We start from the raw sequence: 23,775 nt of genomic DNA, 5'->3' as shown, positions 1-23,775 counted from the left end.
GACACATCATCTATGTGCACAGTTCAGCTTTTCTCAGGATTAATGTATGCATTAAATTATACAGATTTACAAAATGGCTGATATGCTGTGGAGATTTTGGATGCTAACGTCTAATGAACAGCTAGGCAAAAACTCAACAAATAATGGTGGACGTACTGTTTAATAACCTACTGAAGACTTTGGTGACATCTTACAGATATTTTGTGTGCATTCCCCTGGGCCTTTATGATCTTTCTCTTGCTTTCTCCCTCCCTCTGACGATCGCATTTTACATTTTTTTGCCTATCTTGTGTGTCTGGATTTTTAATGTCCCAAGGTTAATTCATTTACTGCTAGAGCGTGCAATACCTCCAGTATTTGTCAACTGTGCTCCATCATAATAAGATTTGGGTCCACCCTTCTAATCTAAATCTAATCCTAGTGTGTTCTGAGAAGTAATAGTTCACTATCGCTATGGGGACTTGGAAAACCAGAACTAGACTCTAGTCTCATGTTGACACAGAACCAGGTTGGCAGTACTGGACATTTCCAAACGGGGAAAGAAATTCTACCATTGGACACATTTGCTCATGTTTCTATGGCTGGTTATTTAACTATCTTGTGTCTCAAAGTGTCTAAAATAAGGCATCAATAGCATGAATAACATCATGATGTCCATGTCTAGTCTCTAGTATGGCTATTACCACTTGGTAACAGCTACTGTCAATCTGTGAATAAGGGAGGGAGTAGTGTGGAGGGGCGAAGATGCCAGCGCAGCTCTTTAACATTGTAGAGAACCCGGCTGTATGGGTAGCTCTTATTTTTGTATTTTTTTTTCTCCCACTAAATCAAATTGTAGAGACCAGCTGTAAATTTGTACCCCAATATGTTAAAAGAAACTTGTCTCCGTGAATCAGTTCACTTTAAATATGTGCATTGGGTATTATCAGAGTGAAATGTGGTTTATTGCAGAACCTATAATCGCATTGAAAATAAGCCCTGTGATACTTTATGGTAACCTACTGAGAACAGTGGAGGGCTTAATCTGGCTGTTGCCATCAGACACCATTTTTTATTGTTTATTCCAAGTTTTGCTAGTAATGTATTGAGTTTTTGGTCTGCAGTTTGTGATCCATTTTTACAATAATATTTGGAACTGCAAAAGTGGAAAAAAATAATCTTCAAAGGACAGAGTTAATGCCAAATGTCACATTATGAAATGTTGGTCGATGTGGATCTATTTTTGTACTGAACTAAATAAAAGCTCATTCCTATTGTTACTGTCCAAGGAAACAAATAGCTGTTTTTCATCTGAACAATTGTTATGACTTCAGTAACATTACATCAGTCCGTGTTTCATGTAAATATACTTTGGTGGGTGAATATTGTATTCTGTGCTCGGTAATCTTCATCTCCTGTTTTGAAGCTTGAGAAACTAAATGATTTGAAAATAAACAGGGAACATACAGTATGTGCACTAGTTGAAGGGCATTAGGGAAGCTGTGATTGTGCTATACAGAACAAGACAGTATAGCAGCGATGCATAAAGAAACATACGACTTTGTAACCAATTTTGTGCTGTAAAGGGAAGAAACGAGTTGGTAATACCACCCTTCAGCCACTACACATTGATTCTACATTGTTTCATCACAAACTCACTTCAGAATGGATTAGTGGCAGACACCGTATTTGTGTCCTTAACATATTAGAGTAAGGGAGGCATGTGCTCCTCTTTGTGTTAGTGTATCAAGCTATTTTGCATGACCTATTAATATCTCTATTTTTTTCCTTGCCATAAAAATATCAGTGGAATCTTGGGTTGTAATCCTCTCCCAACAATCTGAACCGAGCTCAACATATGTATCAACGTAGTGCAACATACTAGTCTTTGCATTGATACATAGCCTGCAGAGGGTCATTTTCTTGCCACCTATTACAGCCACAAAACAGCTTCAGCAGAGGGAAGTGTGGCATTCACGGCCGGTTTATTAGAGGCAAGAAGCAGCAGGTTCCAATCCTCCTCAGATTACTTTAACCATTTTCGTAGTGGAGGGTCCATGTGTTTTTCTGCAGCGAGTGAGAGGCCATGCCATAGGTACCAGATGTAATAATGTGCTTCGGGTCTTTCCGCTCCAGACTTGAGAGGGTTGAATGTGTTTACGGAGTATGACTTGTTTTAGACAGCACGGTGTTCATTCTTTTGAAGAAAAGTTATTGATTAATTATTGAAGAAGCATTCACCCTGTGTTGTTTAACGCCCCTTTGACATCCATTCGTATTGTGGAGACTGAGCAATCATTACTCTACAAAAATAGCTTCCCTAACGAACGTTGGGTTTTCTGCCTGCATACATTTAATGAGACACTGGAAACTTAATGGATTTCTTAGATACAGGATAACCTGCACAAACCTTCTGTACAATATGACCATCACCAGCTCTTCATTCCATTACCTGCGCTGAAAGTAAATGAAACATGTGCTTGCCTTTTTAAAGGTGCATTCACTCTTTGATTGAAATTGAGATAAAGGGTAATTGCTGTGGCTTATTTACTTTCATTTATTTATTTTTGTCACTCTGAGATTTTCACCGTCTGTTCTATATTCAGGTTTACAGCACTCCAACATTTCTAGGGATAATGGGAGACCAGAACTGGACTATTACTGTATCTCTCAATGAAAACTTATTCTGTGACCCTGCTAAATGTACACCCACATTGTTAAATCTTCACTTTGCATATAACATAATCAAGTTTTTTGCTAGGCTTGTAATACAAATTGAGCAAAACATGATTTTTCTAAGTTGGTATTTACTTGATGGTAGATGTTGCTATATGTAAGGCCTCGGCCATGTTATCTGCTTGCTTGCTGAAGCGTGCTGACGCGCGCTCCCGCTCAGCACTGAGCGCCTACAGCCGCAATTAGAGCGGCTTTAGTAGGGGCTCGCCTACGCTTCCGCAAGCGCGTGGTAGCGTAGGTCTTAGCAGATTTTAAAATTCCCCAGCTTGCCGGCCCGACAGGCCGGTCACGTGAGCGGTTCGCCCAATAAGGGCGAACCAGCTCCGTGACGCCACTGGCCCGCCCCCAGCCCGCCTCCTGATGGCACGCAGGGCAAGCAACCGCAAGGCCAGGGAAAGCACCCGCTTTCCCTGCGCCTCAGCGCGCCAGCGAAGAGCCTGGACGAGGCCTAAACTTTCCCGACCGTATAAATATCTCTGAAAAAAGCTACTTTTATCGTCTTGTGCAGCAATTTCTACACAATGTGATAGTGTTACTCCGTTGAATTAAAACATGCAAATACTGCAAACCAATTATTAATAATGTTATTGGATTATTGCACCTTAAAACACAAATGATTGGTTGCCTTTTTCACCATAATTTGTGACCCAAACTCCACTGCAATCAAATTATTCATAAATATGTCTCCCTCATTTAGTGTTATTATTGACATAACATTTTAAAGGAATCTGGGCATATAATAATTACATGTGGTGATCTAGCTGTGCAGTATATAAAGCACTAGACATACAGTAAATATTTTCAAGAACAGGATTTCAAAAAAGGTACATAATAACATTTCTACATTGTCCTTGAGGCATATGATCTTTTTGTTGGCACAAGTGCTTCACGTTACATTATTTAATATAATGCCAGTCCCTGTTTAGCCATTCAGAATACAGAGAGCTCATTTACCTTGCAACAGATGTGTTTCTTTTAGAAAAGGCCAGTGCCTGTAAAATAACATGTGTTGATTTTTAAACTTTTTCCTGTCGTCACACTCCGGAGCAACTTCAGGCTACAAAATATGGCATTCTAAGGCCGCGCGTATAGTGCCCGCGATGGGATGGGTGACATCACTCGTCGCCGCTAGCAAAAGTTATATTTTGCTTTGCGGTGGCAGCGGCGCGGGCGTACTGGCATTTGATTGGTTCAGGGGCTGTCACATGAGGCGACAGCCCTTGAAAAATCAAATATTGCAAGCTACCAAAATTCGCGACGCGACGTCGCTCCATCACATTACTATAAGCACACGCGGCAGTGGCAATGCATTTGTTTTTGGGCGACGTCGCCCGTCGCAGGCACTATACGCACGGCCTAATTTGTAATCAATAAGGTACTGAATGGTTGTACTAGCATCAGGTAATCACTTGACTTCTCTAGCAGGGACATGGTAAAAACCTTAGTCCAACCCTTTCCTATGTCTGTATCTGATCCTCAGCGTTTTACTTCCTTTTCCCTTTCCTCCCTTCTACTCTCCCCCTTCTCACTCCTCTCTGATCCATGATCCTTCTCATTTGTTCTGCCGTAGCCAGATTGCCCTATTTCATGGAGTTTCTAGAATCCTTGGGCCGCAGCTCTTGCAGCATAATAGAACTTTTTTTCTTTTTCAACACACTTATGAGAGGCAGAAACATATATGTCAAGAAGTTAGAAAATGGGCAATTCAGAGTAAAGTAGGAAGAAATAGAATGGTAACCTCTTAGATGAGATTTCAAATTCGAGAGGAAGGGTCAGCAGCATTAAAGGGATTTCATTGTGTGGGTTTGTAAAGATATGCTTTTGCTCTAGTAAGTTTTAGCAAAGAGGAGGGCAAAAGGGATTCAAGAAGAAAAATGATGGATGTAAATTGATACCTTGCCTTTTGTGCATGGTAATATTTGAAATCTTCCTATGTTATTGCAGTGCTCAAATTCCATTCTATGAAAGCACATCCTCAAATCAGAAAGCGACTTGAGATATAAAAATGATAATGTTCCCTAACCTACCATGCAGCCTGTCCATTTGTGCTACTTAGGCTGCGATTATAGTGGCAGCGACCATGTGCGACGCAAACAGACCTCTTCCACCTATAGAGCGCGCGAGCAATGAAGCACGACCGCGCGTGCGATTCTCGAAGACAAACAATTTTGTATTTGCCACGAGACGGCATGTCATGTGAGCGGTTCAGCAAATATCTCATTGAACCTCAGTGTAGGTTTCGCGCGAGCGATGTCGTGCGCCCACTATAATCACGGCCTTACACTTGGATAGTACTATAAGAATAATAATAGCATGTTCTTGTATAGCGCTGCTAGTTTTACGTAGCGCTTTACAGAGATATTTTGCAGGCTCAGGTCCCTGCCCCGTGGAGCTTACAGTCTATGTTTTGGTGCCTGAGGCACAGGAGGATAAAGTGACTTGCCTAAGGTCACAAGGAGCCGACACCGGGAATTGAACCAGGCTCCCCTGCTTCACACTCAGTGCCAGTCAGAGTCTTTAAACACTGAGCCGCTCCTTCCTAACTACAAATGCAGTGGCCATTATTTTAACAAATCACGCGGTGTATACCTCGGAATACCCATGTCATGACACGGGATTTCTTCCAACCGTACCGCCTTAAGGCGCGAGTGCATAAAATGGCATTTTAGTGTTCTGCTTTTTAAACACGTGAAAATTACACAGTAGCACAGTACTGTACACATTACAATTCATTCATTTAATTGCACACAAGCCATGTAATTCAAACAAAGCAACCGCGATAAACACGTGTGCCTGGGGCGATTGGCGGTGTTTATGCCGCATGGAGTACAGCAGCGCGCACAAACAGCGCCATGATTTGTTTCAATAACGGCCGCTGCATCTGTACTCCGATGACTGTAGAGGCAAACCTTTTGTCCACTTCTCTGAGACCCAAAGAGAAGCTCCAGAAGAAGGTCGCCCCTCACCCCCTCCCTGCTACATAGCTTTACAGAGAGGCTGACCATGTGCTCAATTTGCTGGACATTGTAGGTTCCTGCATATTGTAGGTTGATAGAAACTAGACCTCAGTAAAAATTAATTCTGACTCATTTGTCCATCTATCTACTATCCTTTCAGTGAATAAGTACATTTCACCTGTCTACTTTCCTACTGGTTTGGATCATGTGGCATTTCCCTTGGGGGATTTATATAGCCTATTCAGTATTAAAACCATTAATTGAATCCACATGGAAATCATTTTTATGTCGGGTTTCACAACCATAAAACTTTTAAGGGTCGTCCAGTCCTACTCAGGTGTATTGGCAATAAATAAAATAATGCTACCATGTGGCACGTTGCTTCTTCAGATACCTGTATAAAGTTATATTGTATGTAGACACAAAATGGCTTTTGTCATTCTGTACTGCTTTTCATTGTAACAGAGGAGAGAGGAATTTCTTTAATGTAGCTAGAGTTGTCTATATTCTTTAAGTGGTTGGACAATTGTAATTACAAGTATTGTGTGGCCCCTATAATGTACCTGTGTGAGCTACATCTTCAATCACTGTACCTTACGTCTTGAGAAGAACTAGTCACCGGTGGGCCCGGTGCAAGGCTGTGATTGTTGAAGTTGGGCCTGACTTCTGGTGGGGCCTAACTTCCATGTTAGGAGCATCTGGATGGGCTTCCTCGGTTGTCACCTGGTAAGGCCCTGCACCACAGGTAGGGCTTGAGGAGGGGGTGTGCAGGGGGGGGCTTTAGAAATGCTGGAATGCTCTTCTGGCTGTTAAATAAGTGCAGGAACAGCATTCCAGCACAGGGAGGATGAGCCCCTAAAGTTGGTGGGGCATGCTACACATATGGCAGTTCTGTCACTGCCCTACGTAAAAGCTGTAAGTTAATTATTGTTGCAAGGGATGATGTATTTTATTGGAAGTGCACTAAAATAGACTAATCCCGGCACTATTCGTGTCCTGGAATATATTGTGCCACTTAATTTGCCTCTGACATAATCAATATTTACATTGACCCATATCAACTATGGCAATTCAATCTTCAATACTTGCTGGATTTGAGGAGATTGGATTGAAACATGCATTTTTATCCCGAGGGCTGAATATTTCTCCAGAGATCGGTTGTACATGTGGGAAGTTTTCCTTCTCAATAGCCTATCAAAGCTGGAGAGAAGTCAGGGTAAAAAGGGAGGCAACAATGAAAAGGAAAGAAAAACAATCATCTCAGGAAAAACCAAGAGCAGCCCTCCTGTAATCGCATCACCAAGGCAACACTACAACCACCTTTTGTCTGGAGCAACAACATGACCACAGGGGTCAACCTCACTTAAGCGGCTAATAGAAAGCTGTGATATCATCCTCAGACGATATTGCAGCTTCCAATTGGTCGACCCCGCAGCCATCTTTGTTTTTCCTTACAAATAGCTGCAAAACTAAAAAAAAAATTTGTGGCAATTGGTTTCCCAAGAGGTGAGCCGCTTACCTATAAAGATTGAATTTCCAGTTAATATTGCCTACGTTAAAGAGGCTGAGTAATTGGCAGAGCTACTTCAAACCTTTGGAATGAAAGCCAATCTACTTATAAACGTAACTCTCTTACCCAGTAAAGAATTAAATAAAGGTTAAACTTTTTTCAGTCTCAATTGCTATGTTGCTATTTCACTTTGAACTGTCTCATAAACTGTACAGAGACTGCGAATGGGTCTGAAATACAGTGCTGAAGATAATTACTTGAGTGTTCATCTCCAGCTGTACTGAGGGTTCAAGTAAAGGTAGACATGCAAATCTCTGTAACCTGATTCATTGGATATAGTTCAGTAGGCACCAGTGAGTGCATTATCCATGTAGTTTGCTTGGGAGGACTTTGTGTACATGTACAGTAATAGAAGATCCTGTACAAAGTATTGGATTGGGACAGTCTGTACCGGAGTATTCTGCACACATTTTATCTTTGTGACTGACAAAGCATTCGAAATTGAAATAAAAAAGAAGGGGGAAATGATGAAGCATTTAGTCGGATCCTTTCTCAACTTCCTTCACAGGTTTAATTAGAAAAGCTACAGTTTATAGTGTGAAAAAATGGTGTTGCTATTTCTTTATTTCCTTTCCTTCACTTGGATTTGCCACAGGCTAATTGGGTCCATCGTAGCCTATTTCTGATCTAATTAGGGTTAATTGAATTTGCCTGTGTCTGTGTTTGTAACATTACCTCTGTTTACCAGGGCTATGGATCAGAACACCCTTTAGACCTCTTATGTTTATCGTCTCCTGTTAATGCTCCAACCCACACGTTACCATCTTGTCACTTGTGCAATTAGCAAGTGCAGCACTTTGCTGAGTTTCTGTGTTAGTGTTCTCCTCTCGGGCCACAATTTCTAACAGATTTTTATTTAGAGCGTTGTGTGAATTATTCTAACACACGTCATTCACAAGCAGTGTTGTTTTTTTTGAAATGCAAACAGCTTATTTACTGCCATAGTTTTGAGGAATTGTCACTTTGTTTTCTGCTTGTGTGGGTTTTAATGGCGATCCCCTATTAATGATTTGCAGGAGAAGTTAATGAATAGTACAGTAAAGATGGCTGACTTAAAGCAGTAATTCTCCCCCCCCCCCCTCCGTCGTCCCCCTGATGGTTCACCCTTACGCCCCTTTTCAATATGCTGCAAAAGCCACTTACCCGTCCTAGAGATGATTTTAGTACCAATTATTTGAATGGAAATGATCTGTCTTCAAGCATGGGGAAGTGGCTTTACACAGCATGTTAAATAGGTGCCTAGATGAGGAGGCAACGAAACCAAATATGTCCTCATACTCCGGAGGGAAGAGGAGCAGCGACAAAACCCTATTTGCTGTGTGCCCCTCACGCAAGAAAGGGGTTGTCTCTCTTTTTTTCCCCAGAATGCAATTAAACTACCAGATGTGCAACATATTTTCCCACCAAATAATTATCTTTTTTGACAACTTTTTTATCAAACTAGCGGCAGAATAAAATGACAAAAAAAACAAGGATTTTTTTCTTTAAAGGAGGATAAATGACTAGATGCACAATCCTATCGGAGATGTATTTCATTACATGACCGTATCATATGTTGTTTAGGGGACTTTTTTCTTCAATGATAAAAAAATGTAATTTACTTTTAACAGCAATAAAAATACCGACCCTTCTTACCACGGCAGAGAAAAATTGTCTAGTACTGCTCCTAGCCAAATGAATGCAGATTTCCCAGACTAGCACAATGATATTTAAATCCGTTTCTCTGCCTCCCAGCAAAAAGACAACGTGTGTGCCAGAATATTCCACACATAAAAAGATGTAAAAGAAATTATTATTTGTGTATTGTCATGGCTGATGAAGATAAGCAAAATTTGAGTGACTGGCAATGAATGCCCCAAACAAAAGTTTGAAGTCCAATTTTAAAAAGCTGTAGGTACAGTATAAAGTATTCGCAAGCTAATGCTAAATGGGAGAAATTTGCAGTGTGAATGCTTAAATAGCGCAATCAACTGTTTCGGCTATATTTGCATAAATAAGAATTGCTCCTGCATGTCGGAAAAACACTTGGTAGGCTCAGTGCAAGAGACGATTTCCCTCTCATACGAGTCTCGTGTCAGCACTGAGGCTATCTGGGAAGCTCCTCACAATTACTGATAGTGGATTCAGATGATTTTTAAAATTAATGTTCTTGTTGATCCAATAGACAACTTTTACTCAATAATATTGTACTTCTATAAAAAAAAAAAAAGGTGATATTATAATTGAACAAGAATGAGGCTGTTTCATACACCACTAACATTAAAACATTAATAATGTCCGATTGTTTTGCTCATTTATCTTATACTATATTAGTGAAAGCACTGTATGCCTGTCTGGATGTCCGGTGTCCCTAGGGGAAATCTCATTGGTCCCTTGGGCCTCCCGCCCCCGCACACCACTCATTGGCCTGAGGCGGAGTGATGGGCCAAACACACACACACACACACACACACTAGGTAGGGGGGGCACACGTTTATGTAGGGGGGGCGCGAGGGAAACCTGGGGGCGGCCAGAGCTGTGCACGGGCGCTCCGTGCTGCTGCTTCTATGTCTGTGTCTTGTAGAGGGGGCGGGGCCAGAAGATCCGTGCTGCTGCTTCTATGTCTGTGTCTTGCAGAGGGGGCGGGGCCAGAAGATCCGTGCTGCTGCTTCTATGTGTCTGTGTCTTGCAGAGGGGGCGGGGCCAGAAGCTCCGTGCTGCTGCTTCTATGTGTCTGTGTCTTGCAGAGGGGGCGGGGCTTCTCTCTGCACACAGACAAGCCCTCCTTCTCTTCCTGTCTGCTCCCCGTTTTCAGCGGCATGGGGGGTTGGAGGATCGGAGCATGTCGCCCCCCCCAGGTGAAATTGTGGACTGATTAAGTGTGTGTGTGTGTGTTGGTGGTGGTGGTGGTGGTGGGGGGGGGAGTGATTGAGTGTGTGTGTGTGCGGGGTGGGGAGGAATGAGTGTGTGTGTGGGGGGGATTGAGTATGTGTGGGGGGGGGGTGGGGGATTGAGTGTGTGTGTGTGTGGGGGGGGGGAAGTGTGTGTGTGGGGGGGATTGTGTGTGTGTGTGGGGGGGGATTGAGTGTGGGGATTGTGTGATTGTGTGTGGGGGGGGGGATTGTGTGTGTGGGGGGGGGGGATTGAGTCTCCCCCCCCCTCCCCTCCCTACCCTTAGCCCCCCCCCTCCCCTTAGCCCCCCCCCTCCCTGCCCTTTGCCCCCCCCCCTTCCACTGCATGCCCCCTGCCCTTCCACGCCCGGGCAACGCCGGGTATAGCAGCTAGTCTAGTCTAAAGATGTACGGAATTCTCACTCAAGCTTGCGAAACTGGCGATATTTACACTTGTATTTGGGAATTTTTTTTCGTTTGCCATTTTTTTCTGCTACACATTAAAATTCAATTTGCGGGTCACATGACCCTTTATATACAACCATTTTAGGGAAATTCTAGCGGAGATTTTAAAGAATGTGCCTGCTCGCAAAAAAATGTTGCAAAGCACATTTGAAGACGTTTGCATATTTCTAATGCCTTTGACTTATTTTGCTTTGTGCTATGAAATTCACATAACACCTTTTCTCATGCCTACCATGAGAATACATGTTTCAGAAACCTGCGTTAACAAAAAACTCTGCCTAGTTTAGCTGAGAAGTCACATTTGCATTGGCAAAGTCAGTTTGCCTGCGGCTATGTAAATGCGCATTCTGATGGTTAAACGGTTTGCTATAATTCTGAAGGTGTGGACGGCACCTACTTTCTAGACCATCTACAAAAGTTTAACAAAAGAACATTTTATGGACCAGCTCTTTGTTGCATCCCAAGCAATTCATGTAATTGTAATGTGTTTCCTTGGTGAGCAATCATTAAGTACTGCTCCAAACCCACCAGCTAGTGTCAGTAGTATTAGCAGAATAGGAAGTTATTTATGGCAGCTTAGTGCCGACAGGAAAACTCACACATAGGCTCATCATGTATACTGTGCTTCCCATGTATTCACCACTGCGATGGGTTAGTAAAGAAGAACGGGTCATCGTTCTTTGACCAGAGCAAATCAAGCCCATTTTGCCATGTTTGCAGGAAAGTTGTACGTGTTACAAACATCACCTGTAGAAATTGTTGACATCAAAAAGTTCCATCTTGTCTTTACTGTTTTTTTCTCTCATCTGGCATTCTGTGGGTACACATTTATTGACCTGCTGGATGGCCGGCATGACCAGTTATCTATATATATATATATATATATATATATTGTGACAAACGGCTTACTCCGGGGCTCCGTCGTTTGTCCGGGACTGTTTAGAACACGGTCTTTTAGGGTAGGTTAAATGATGAGGCGTCACGTACTGTTCCTTTAAACAGGCTATGCCTGGTTTATTCAGTCCCAGGCACTGAGACTGCCACAGTGCATACAACAGAAAACAGATCAAAACAAAAGCTGCTCACCTGAGCGATAACTTAACTTAGATATCCCTGACTCAGGGTTGGAAGTGGCTTTTCCACTTCCAACATCAAAACACGGTACTTTTGCAGTCTTACACAAATGAACAGAAAGATTGAACCTGTTTGGGGAAGAGGCTTCTCCCCTCTGTAGTTCAGCAGCCTTCCAGCCTCCTGGCTCTTGTGGGGAGACCAGAGCAAACAGGAAATCAGTCTTTCATACCTGATTCCTAATTAGCATGACAGGTGACAGAAATCAGGCAGCAGACAAACTCTGGTCTGGATCTCTCATCCCTCAGTTCCAGCGCTTGCCAAACTGTGGGATGGAGTGTATGTATTATAAGGCTGCACTCCCAGGCCAAACAGGATAGAAACTGTCTAGTATCCTGGGAGCCCTATATACGGAATTTATTACCATCCCCTGGTTTCTGTCACATATCCTCCCCCCCAGCTCAGACCTCGAGGGATGAGCGACCATGGATATTAGGGAGTGCATCCTTGACAACCCGTCAGCATTGCCATGTTTGTGCCCTGACCTGTGTTCCACAGAAAATTTAAAGGGTTGTAGGCTTAGGAACCACCTGGTCACTCTAGCATTCTTTTCCCTGTTTTGACACATCCAGGTAAGGGGTGCATGATCTGTGACCAACCGGAATTTTCTCCCCAACAGGTAGTATTTGAGCGTCTCTACAGCCCACTTTATTGCGAGACACTCTTTCTCTACTATGGAGTAATTTTTCTCCTGGGGATTTAGTTTCCTACTTAAATAAAGGATGGGGTGCTCCTCACCTTGAGACTCCTGGGAGAGTACCGCCCCCAGCCCTACCTCAGATGCGTCGGTTTGGACTACGAACTCTTTGGAGAAGTCAGGTGTGACCAACACTGGTTGGGCACAGAGAGCTTCTTTCAGGCTTCTAAAGGCCTGTTCGGTTTCGGGGGACCACTTTACCATTAGCGGTCCTCTTGCTTTTGTGAGGTCAGTTAGTGGGGTTGCCTTAGTTGCAAAATTGGGAATAAACCTTCTATAGTACCCAATTAACCCCAAAAAGGTCCTTACTTGTTTTTTTGTAACTGGCCTTGGCCAATTTTGTATCGCCTCCACTTTGAGTGTTTGGGGTTTGAGTAAACCTCTGCCAATAGAATATCCCAGATACTTGGCCTCTTCCAGACCAATAGTGCATTTAGCGGGGTTAGCAGTTAGTCCAGCAGACCGGACTGCGTCAAGCACAGCTTGGACCTTTGGAAGGTGGGATTGCCAATCTTCACTATGGATTACCACATCATCCAGGTAGGCGGCAGCTTACCGAGCATGTGGTTTTAAAATTTTATCCATCATTCTTTGGAATGTGGCGGGAGCTCCATGTAAGCCAAAAGGCAACACCTTATACTGAAAGAGGCCGTCTGGGGTTGAGAAGGCTGTCTTTTCTTTTGCCCTTTCTGTGAGGGGAACCTGCCAGTACCCTTTTGTTAGGTCTAGGGTTGTGAGATATCGGGCTTTGCCCAGTCTCTCTACAAGTTCATCTACCCTGGGCATAGGATAAGTATCAAATTTTGACACCGCGTTTAGTTTCCGGTAGTCATTACAAAACCTTGTTGTACCATCTGGCTTTGGGACTAACACTATAGGGCTGTTCCACCCACTTTGGGATTCCTCAATTACACCTAGTTTTAGCATTTTTTTAACCTCTAAACTTATAGCCTTTCTTTTGGCCTCTGGGATTCGGTACGGTTTAAGGTTAACTCGGACCCCCGGTTCAGAGACTAGGTCATGTTCAATTACGCTAGTTCTACCTGGCCGTATAGAGAAGATTTCTTTGTTTCTTTTCACTAAATTCTGAACCTCTCGTTTCTGATGAACAGACAGGGTTTCAGCTATGCTAACCTCTGGGTCAGTTTCTTGATTCTCTGACGGACCTGGGGGTACTAGGGTTAACAAGACTTCTCTATCTTTCCAGGGCTTGAGTAGGTTTATATGGTAAATTTGCTCAGGTTTCCTCCTACCTGGCTGTCTTACCTTATAATTTACTTCTCCCACTCTTTCCAAGACCTCATATGGCCCATGCCATTTAGCAAGGAATTTACTCTCCACGGTGGGAACCAGAACTAGTACCCTATCACCTGGAGAAAAAATTCTGACCCTAGCACCCTTATTATATGTATTCCTCTGTGCTTCTTGAGCTTTCTCCATGTGTTCCCTCACTATGGGTAGGACTGCAGCAATGCGGTCCTGCATCTGGGCAACATGCTCTATTACACTTCTGTAAGGGGTAACCTCGTGTTCCCAAGTCTCTTTGGCTATATCCAGTAAGCCCCTTGGGTGTCGGCCATACAATAGTTCAAACGGGGAGAAGCCAGTGGATGATTGGGGAACTTCCCTAATGGCAAATAACAGGTACGGTAACAAACAATCCCAGTTTTTCCCATCTTTATCAACCGCCCGCCGTAACATGCTCTTTAAGGTTTTATTGAACCTTTCCACTAAACCATCTGTTTGTGGATGATAGACTGAGGTTCTGAGATGCTTGATTTTTAGGAGTTTACATAGCTCTTTCGTTACTTGGGACATAAATGGTGTTCCCTGGTCAGATAGAATCTCTTTAGGAATCCCGACCCGGGAAAACAGAACTACTAACTCTTTTGCTATGTTTTTAGCTGAGGTGCTACGTAGGGGAACTGCCTCCGGATATCGGGTGGCATAATCTAATATTACCAATATATGCTGATGTCCCCTAGCAGACTTTATTAGGGGTCCTACTAGATCCATAGCAATCCGGTCAAATGGTACCTCTATTATGGGAAGGGGTACCAATGGGCTGCGGTACGCCTTGAACGGGGCGGTGATCTGACATTCTGGGCATGAGGAACAATAATTCGTAATTTCTGCCAGAACCCCAGGCCAATAGAAGCTTCGAAGAACCTTTTCTTTTGTCTTTTCCACCCCTAGGTGTCCCCCCAATGGATGACTATGTGCGAGGTGTAATACTACGTTACGGAATGTCCGTGGTACCAACAATTGTTTAGTTGTAACTGATTTCCTTTTATCAACCCGATATACTAGGTCGTTCTCTACCTCGAAGTAGGGGTAAGCAAGTGACCTATCTGGTTGGCCAGGAGTACTATTCTGGTCCCGTATATTTCCCCTTGCTACCGCTAATGTGGGGTCCTCCCACTGGGCCTTCTTAAAACTCCCAGGACTGACCTCTAGGTCAGCGAGGGTCTTATCCGGTTCTGGGGTGGTAAGTGTCTGCTCAACATCTTGATTTGGGGTATTCCCTACCAAAGTAGTGATGGGGAAGGGAATTTTACAGCACTCCTCCTTTTCCCCCTTCTTATTTGGGCCCTCGTCAACCTCCATTTCTGAAAAAGGGAAAGGATTTGTTTCTTCTAACACTTCGTTATGGTCCGCTATTGAACTCTGGGCGCTATTCTGAGCGGGGGACCACATTTTTAGAAAATGGGGAAAGTCGGTCCCTATTAACACATCATGTGCCAGTTTGGGTACAATACCCACCTTGAAATCTAAAGAACCAAACTCTGTTTCAAAAAAAACATCAACAGTGGAATATTCATGATTATCCCCATGTATACAACAAATTGCCACTCTTTGTGAACTGTTTCCCTGTTTCTTCTTAATGGGCAAGAGGTATTCGGACACTAGTGTGACCATGCTCCCAGAGTCAAGAAGTGCCCGAACCCTCTTACCATTAACCTTTACAAATGCCCACAGATGGTTATTCAAGGGGTCCTCTGGGCTAGGGCCCATACATTGGGACAACAGCGAATAAGGTTCCACGCTGTTGCATTGCATGGGCTCATCATTTAGTGGGCAGATTTTTGCTGTGTGGCCCCTCTCATGACAATTTACACATTTAGGTACATAGTCTGTGTCCCACTTAGAGCCTTTTCCCGGCTCCCCATGTTGGCTATTGCCCTTAGTGTGCGAACCACTGTTGCTGGTGCTGCGTGAAGGTGGTCGCCGCTCTTCAGCACCCCTTAACCCCGGTACCCTTTTACCGTCTCTGGAAGAGTCCTGGAACCTCGGGTAGTGGGGTTGCTCCACGACTGTGGGTTGCGGGTGCTCTTCTGCTGCATTGTACCTTTCTACGAGGGCCACAAGCTCATCCGCATTGTGGGGGTCACTCCGACTGACCCAACGGCGTAAGGCAGAGGGAAGTTTCCTCAAGAACTGGTCCATGACCAACCGTTCCACGATGTGGCTGGCTGAGTTGATCTCGGGTTGTAGCCACTTCCGGGCGAGGTGGATGAGGTCATACATCTGGCTTCGGGTGGCTTTATCCATCGTGAAGGACCATGCGTGAAACCTTTGGGCGCGAACAGCCGTGGTTACGCCGAGGCGGGCGAGGATCTCGAACTTCAATTTTGCATAGACGTTAGCTTCGGCTGGCTCTAGATCAAAGTAAGCCTTCTGGGGTTCGCCGCTTAGGAAGGGTGCGATTAGACCAGCCCACTCAGCTTCTGGCCATCCCTCTCTCTGTGCCGTGCGTTCAAACGTGAGAAGATAGGCTTCCACATCATCCGAGGGTCCCATCTTCTGAAGGTAGTGGCTTGCCCTGGTCATTTTCGGTACTGGGGCTGCCGCTGCCAGTGGAAGGTTACTGATAGTCCCCCTCAGGATCTCGAGTTCCTGCTGTAAGCCCTGAGCGAACCGCTGTTGCTCCTCTCTCAGCAAGCGGTTTGTCTCTTGCTGGTTTGCATTCGCGTTTTGCAGGGCTTCATTCGTCTGTTGCTGGTTTGCATTCGCCTGTTGCTGGTTGGCATTCGCCTGTTGCTGGTTGGCATTAATCTCTTGCTGGGCTATTAGCAGCTGTTGATGGGCTGCATTCGTCTGCTGCTGGTTTGCATTAGTTTCTTGCTGGGCTATTAACAGTTGTTGCTGGGTTTCATTCGCGTCTTTCTGGGCAGCGACATTGCGTACCAGCGCACCCACCACGTCTTCCATCTTCTTTGCAGAGGATGAAAAAACTTTTTTTTTTTTTTTTTCAAAGTTCTTCAACCCGCAGACCCCCTAGTGCTCTGCCCGCATTCTCCACCATATGTGACAAACGGCTTACTCCGGGGCTCCGTCGTTTGTCCGGGACTGTTTAGAACACGGTCTTTTAGGGTAGGTTAAATGATGAGGCGTCACGTACTGTTCCTTTAAACAGGCTATGCCTGGTTTATTCAGTCCCAGGCACTGAGACTGCCACAGTGCATACAACAGAAAACAGATCAAAACAAAAGCTGCTCACCTGAGCGATAACTTAACTTAGATATCCCTGACTCAGGGTTGGAAGTGGCTTTTCCACTTCCAACATCAAAACACGGTACTTTTGCAGTCTTACACAAATGAACAGAAAGATTGAACCTGTTTGGGGAAGAGGCTTCTCCCCTCTGTAGTTCAGCAGCCTTCCAGCCTCCTGGCTCTTGTGGGGAGACCAGAGCAAACAGGAAATCAGTCTTTCATACCTGATTCCTAATTAGCATGACAGGTGACAGAAATCAGGCAGCAGACAAACTCTGGTCTGGATCTCTCATCCCTCAGTTCCAGCGCTTGCCAAACTGTGGGATGGAGTGTATGTATTATAAGGCTGCACTCCCAGGCCAAACAGGATAGAAACTGTCTAGTATCCTGGGAGCCCTATATACGGAATTTATTACCATCCCCTGGTTTCTGTCACAATATATATATCTACATCTGGACAGTACACGATAGAAAGTTTCCTTTTGAACCGTCTTTGTGACCACTCTAAAGGTTGCATGCTGTCTTATGGCAAAACGTTGCTTCAGACAAGTTTTTTCTTTTAGAAAATTGAGAGCGTGCATTTTACACGGCAGATGGGAACCTTTTCCTGGTGTTTTTTTTATGCTACAAGTCTTCTGAGGTTCCCGGGGAAGTGAGTCATTCAACATTATTTACCGATTTGCAAGTTAAATAGTTGATAGCTGCAAAAAATAAAAATAAAATTGAGCATCAAAGTATTCCCAAGCCAAAAACTAAGGCCTGGAAGTGACTACATGTTTAAACCTGGCATTCCCATTGGTATTTGTAGCTGGAAAAACATATTGAAGTAACAGGGAAGGGCAGGACAGGAGGACCTAGGAGGTTATAGATATCCACTGTTTTAACCAACGCTCAAACATCACTCCTGTGTCGTTAGTATAATCATTATTTTAATGGGACCCAGGGATCTATTTTTTTAAACAGAGTCATATACTCTAGTGGAACTGTTTTGACTGATAGAGGTGGTTCCATGTATGGGCTTACATTCCTACACTATCATCCTTATGTCATCTGAGATGTTGTTCTGTCTATCCGGCCCCATGACCCCATTACTTACTCCCCTATTCGAGATCCTTGCCCACCCACATTCTTCTTCCTTACTCCTGTATCCCCTTTGGAGCTTAGTCTACTATCAGTACATTGGTCAGCGGATCCCCTATACCTAGCTTTATATTATTCCAGCCAGCCCGAGACGAGAAACAAACCCCCTAACAGCCTCCCCCCCTCCCTTCTTTCCTTCATAATGCACTAATTATACATACACACTTCCTTTATGTAATAACATGACAAACGCAGGTGTTTTTCCCTTTATTACACTATATTAGGTATGATTATGTGGTATTATATTGTGCTAGTGATACCTGGTAGTCTGGTAAAAATTTGTTCCCATATTACCAAGAAAAAAACTTTGGATTGTAAGCAACCTTCAATTCATTTTGCGTGTAGCCAGACTCCTAACAAATAAGCCTCCTGTGTGTTACGCTGTGCTCACCACGGACAAGGAGGGACCCCGAAACTGAGGTGAGATGGGTAACAACTGCACCCACAGCTACGGGGACACGCCTGGAAAGTGGAAAATAGGCGTCTGGAACCGTCTGGGAGTATAAGATAAAGTAAGATACTCGCCAGACGAGAAGATACTCGCCAGAGCCGGGGGGTAGGTCAGAATCCGCAAGCCGAGGTAAAGGGTCGGAGAGTTCAGGAGGTCATGGTACAAGCCAAGGGTCGAAGTCCAGAGCGGGTCCACAGCCAGGCCGGTTCGGTACACAAGGGATCACTAAGGAAGACAAAGAGAAAGGAACTGAGACAGGCACGACCGTGGGTAACACAGGTTACACAAAGCTATGCTCAGCCAAAGAAGGAATGGCTGAGCAAGGTATAAATGAGAGCAGAGCCCAATGGGAAGAGGGGGAGGAGCGGCCCCATGGGAGGCAGGGATAGGTGAGGGACAGTGCCACAGCTGATTAGCTTGACGCGAGGCTTGTGGGCGGTGCACGCGTATCAGACGTGTGTACCGCGTGGGAGAGGTGCGCGCGACCCGAGCTGGGGGCGGGAGCTCCTGCGGGAGGACAGAAAGGTCCGTGATTGCATGCGCGCGTCCTGTGGCAAGCGCGGGGACCGGGGAGGAAGAAGGAGGGTCCCGCTCGCGGCGGTGAAGTCGTGGAGCCAGAGCACGCCGGGTAAGTGGCATTGGAAGAGGTGTCCCCCGAGGCCTTACACTGAGCATATATAGGGGAGAGGATCCAATCAGGCAGAGGGGCGGTTTAGAGGATTCAACACTAGAAACTCTATTAACATAGAGCGCATAATGAGTTAATTATCAGGGACTTCTCAGCCCCCTCATGTGTGAGGTAGGGTATTTAAGGAAGAAGTGGAGTAGGTCTCAACACCACTCCTGCCCTGACGAAGCGTAGCTTTCTACGCGAAACAGCCCGTCGGTTTTAGATGATGTCACTCCTCTGACGTCGGTGGTGCCCCGTGATGCTAGGAGCTCCAGTGTACCGTGGAGACTGATACAAACCCGGTTATACTGGTAGTATTGAGCGCTGGCATTTACTTACCTAACCTCTGTCTTAATTCATTTACTTGACATATTGGACATATGCATGTTTAATGCTACTTGTATTCTCTTTATTTGGCACTTTTTGCGACGTCTAATAGGCTATAATTGAACCTAGGAGACGGGTTACTGCAAGTGTTTATACAGTACATGTACATGCTGGCAGCATTACTTTTCCTGCCTCTTATTTACAGTGTTACTATACACACTACCCATTGATACACATTGTATCACTCTGTGGATGTTGCAAGTATATATGCTAATAGTACTCGGAGCCATGAATTGTTACATTGTGTCAGTACTCCTACTCATCTGTAGGAATCTTACTTGATATTTTGACAGTGCATTAAAGGTAACCAGCACCTGTACAGCTTACCACCTTGAGCTCCAAACCGGGAACATTCGTATATTTCTGTGGACATATTTCACGGCTGATATTTTAGACAAAGTTTGAGATTTATTCTCCTGCATATGATATGTTCCACGGTGGGCTGTGGAGGAGCCATTATCCTCTATTCCGTGTCACCATCACCTAAGTTTTAATACATTTGTGTTTATACCCTACACTCCCTGTTTTTGTCCCTTAGTATATATTAATAAAGCTTTTTTGTTTTGCGTCGTTTGGCACAATAGGCTACAAGCCTGGGACTATTTTTTCATCCCACCTATTGTTTGTCCTCAGAGTGCAATTGTGGGTTTTTTGTCCAACCGGGGCTTATACCCTGTTTGGATTTCTATGCTTATATTGTTTCTACCCCATGCACCATGAGAATTTTATGTTAATAATGGTAATATTTGGAGAGCGATTAGCATTTTGTGTCTCTAAGGGCAGGACAGGTCAAGAAAAAAATGAGGCTTAAACCACCATGACTGCTAACTGAATTGGTTAGATTTCCAACCACTTTGTTTTTTCCCCCCTATTCGTTGGTATTTGGATAACTATAGGCATATATATTATTCAGCAAAACAATGGGTGTAAAAAATACAATTGAAAAACACAATTTGTGCTCAACCCAAGTCTCCCCACGGGTTAGTAATATGTAGAAAAATAACAGTCCATGCAATCTTGCAGCAGCTTTGTCCTTGAAGAAAGGGTTTCTTAGCTCTTCAAGAACACTCTAGGGGATCACATCATGAAATAGAATAAACAGAAGAAGCGCATCCAAGATTTAAAATAAATAAATATATAAGCCCACAATTCCCACTCGCATATAAAAAATAAATGCGTTGATCCAGTACATCAAGTGCAGTATGGCATAAAAAGCACAACCATCACCACTTATACGATGGAAGCAGGAGACAGGACAGTGTCTATCACCAGAGTCCCGGACGAGTAGATAAGGCGCTCTCCTCATCTGGGTCACTTCGGTGCTGCCACATGTCCCCATGCGTTTCTCTGTTTCGTCGGGAACACCAAGCTATACGCAGCGATGTAGGCCGAAGTGAGCTAGAAGTAGCTAACTGAGAGTTTACATGCGGAGAGTGCCTTGTCTACTTGTTTGGGACAGTGGTGAAAGACGTTGCCCTCTCTCCTTCCATCGTATAGGTGGCTAGGATTGCGTTTATCATGCATTACTGCACTTGATGTACTTGTGCAACTTATTCCTTTTTTTTTTTTTAATGTTTGAGTGAGAACGTCAGTAGTTGCAGCTTCCAATTGGCCTGCGTGCTTGAATGGGGTTCAGCTCCAGAGAACCCCCTGGTCCTTTAAACAGAATGTGTGATGTTCTCAAAGGACATCAAGTGACCATAGAGATCAACATGAAATCTGGATGTAAAACCAGGACAGAACAGTGGGATAGTTTTATTGAGTACATCAATAATGTAAAACATACTGGACACCTAACAAGCTCCTATTGAACCCCAACTGGCGTTGGCTCAGGGGCTTACAACAATTTTGGCCAAAAATGTCAAACTAAAAGACCATTTTACTTATTAGATATTTATACATATATATTTAGGCACTGTACCGTGTATGAGTCTCACTGGATGTGCTAAAAACTGAGCTCTGTGTTTTATGTTCTGTCTCTGGTTTTAAAATACATCAATAATGTGACTGAATCTGTCGGATGATTCTAATATCTAAATTCCTTCCCTGTGCTCCGAAGCTTTAGTCATATTTGGACATATGCAAACTTTTCACAAAATATGTCCATTTTACACTACACAAAATGAGAGCAGGAGTATTTAGTAGAGCACCCATTTACCTTTACACCCCCAAAAAGAGTCATTTATATTCCATGTGGAAAGATAGATCTGGATGTTATAGATATAGATTCTCGCCCAAAAAAGTTCTAGCATGCTGTAAAATTTAACAAAGGTCAATTTCGTCCAAACTTTTTTAGGTAAATGTTTGAGTGACCGTTTTCTAACTTTTTTCCCCCAAAAATTCAGATTAAATGATTGGCGATCTGAATTTTGTCATCTCTTTGTCTGATCATTGTTATTTTGTTTTCTCTTCTAAGTTACATTGTAAAATCGATTCAGTTCTACACAACTTTTTGTCTTCTTTTTTCTGGTGAGAATTGCAAAGCTGTGTTGAGGTCGTTCAGTATTGGTAATTTGTAGGCAAATATTGATAACATTCCCCATTCAATGGAAACCTGGCACAGGATAAGGTTTAATTGATTGGGATACAGCGTAGTCTGATTGACTCACATTTACCTGCAAGTTATATTCTTTGGGGAGGAGGGGGATGGGCTATGAATTGTTTTTTGTTTTTTTTAAACAAATTAAAAGGTTGCACTGCGTAAAACAATTATATCAACTTCTCACCAAAACTCAGTAGAATATGTTGCTGTTATTATTCATGTTGTATGCATTTTTTCATTCTTTGGTGTGCATCATGTTCATACATATCATTACATTAAGCGTAGTTTGCATCTCTATACATGTATGTATGTATATATGTATATATGTAAATCTTTATAGTGCCAAAAGTGTACTCAGCACTTCACAAAGAATACGGTACAGGGAATTATAATAATATAATAAGCGCAGCAAAATCAGAAAGTAGGAAAGGAAATCCCTGCCCGAAGAGCTTACAATCTAAGTGGTATGATGGGAGACTTCCAGAGACAGCAGGTGAGGGAATAAGTGCTGTAGATGTCTGTGCTTGACCACAATGGTTGGTAGGAGTGACTGTGGGTGCGGGCAGTAGCCATGAGTGCAGGCTATTGGGATGCTTGATTTGTGTGGCGAGTTTTAAGGTTAGTCAGTATTAAATCAGATAGGTTAACACCATTAACAGGGGAAGAGGTGGTAGGGAGGTGTGAGTGAGAGCAGGTGTGTATATGTCTGGGTCCAGGATTAGGAGAGATATCCCCAGCAGCAGGAAGGAGTAGATAGAGGGTGTGAATAGAGGATTTGTGTGGGTGCTTTTTATTGAGGGGTAAAGCCGTCTCTATGCATTTGTTTGACACCAATAAAATGTTGATGCATTTATGGAGCACTAAAGTGTGCATTTCTCGAAGAACCTTACGTCATTTTCATATGTGCTCCACTACCACCATCCAAACGCCACTGCTTCCAACACCACCCCTTAGTGTTCTTAGTTTTATACGTTGGCGCCCACAGAGACGCACTAACTTGCGATTCGTCTGTGCATCTTTTGCTTTACAACAAAATCACTTATAGAGACATTTTAAATGGTCTATTTAAATATTAGGATGGTGCAAGAGCTTTATATAACTGAGGCCTCTCTCTTAATATGGCGGCAGGGGACAGCTTGCGCCAGTTCCCGGTTTGCTGAAGCTGTTCCACATCAGTGGATAAGCGGACAGGTGATGATTCTAACACACAACCTGGTATACTCCTATTCATTGCTTTGAATGTTATACCACACTTCAACTGGATGTGCTAATGCATATACAGAGTAATCAGAGTTTTATCAAGTAGGGTTTATGCTAATGTTGCAGCTTTTATTCTTCTCCAGATCAGAAATAACAGTATCTGCTTCATTTTAAAAATAAATCTACCTGAAGACGGGACCTTTGTGGTCCTGAAAGCTTGCACTCCTTTTAACCACAAGGTAGTTATTAAAGATATCACTTGTACCTTCATTTTCTTACTATATCCCAGTATAACACAACATTTCTCAGTCACCACAGTGTTTTGTAGCTGTACAGGCAGTCCTCGGTTATCCGACACAATGCGTTACTCAAAATGGCGTTGTAAAGCGAAACGTTGTAAAGCGAAACACGTTTTCCCATAGGAACACTGTTTAAATGAAACTTTCTGTTCCTGAAGGCTTTTTTAACACTAAAATACACCAAATA

At 43.6% G+C, this 23,775-nt stretch overlaps 1 protein-coding gene across 7 annotated transcripts in view; it reads left to right on the top strand.

The window, feature by feature from the left end:
• LOC142503696 (cytosolic carboxypeptidase 6-like) overlaps positions 1 to 23,775 on the top strand; it is a 1,053,590-nt gene that overhangs the window by 754,094 nt on the left and 275,721 nt on the right. The window lies entirely within an intron of this gene.

This window comes from Ascaphus truei, chromosome 10 (genome assembly GCF_040206685.1).
Source record: "Ascaphus truei isolate aAscTru1 chromosome 10, aAscTru1.hap1, whole genome shotgun sequence".
Lineage (NCBI taxonomy): Eukaryota > Metazoa > Chordata > Amphibia > Anura > Ascaphidae > Ascaphus > Ascaphus truei.
This window is presented reverse-complemented; position numbering and strand designations above follow the sequence as displayed.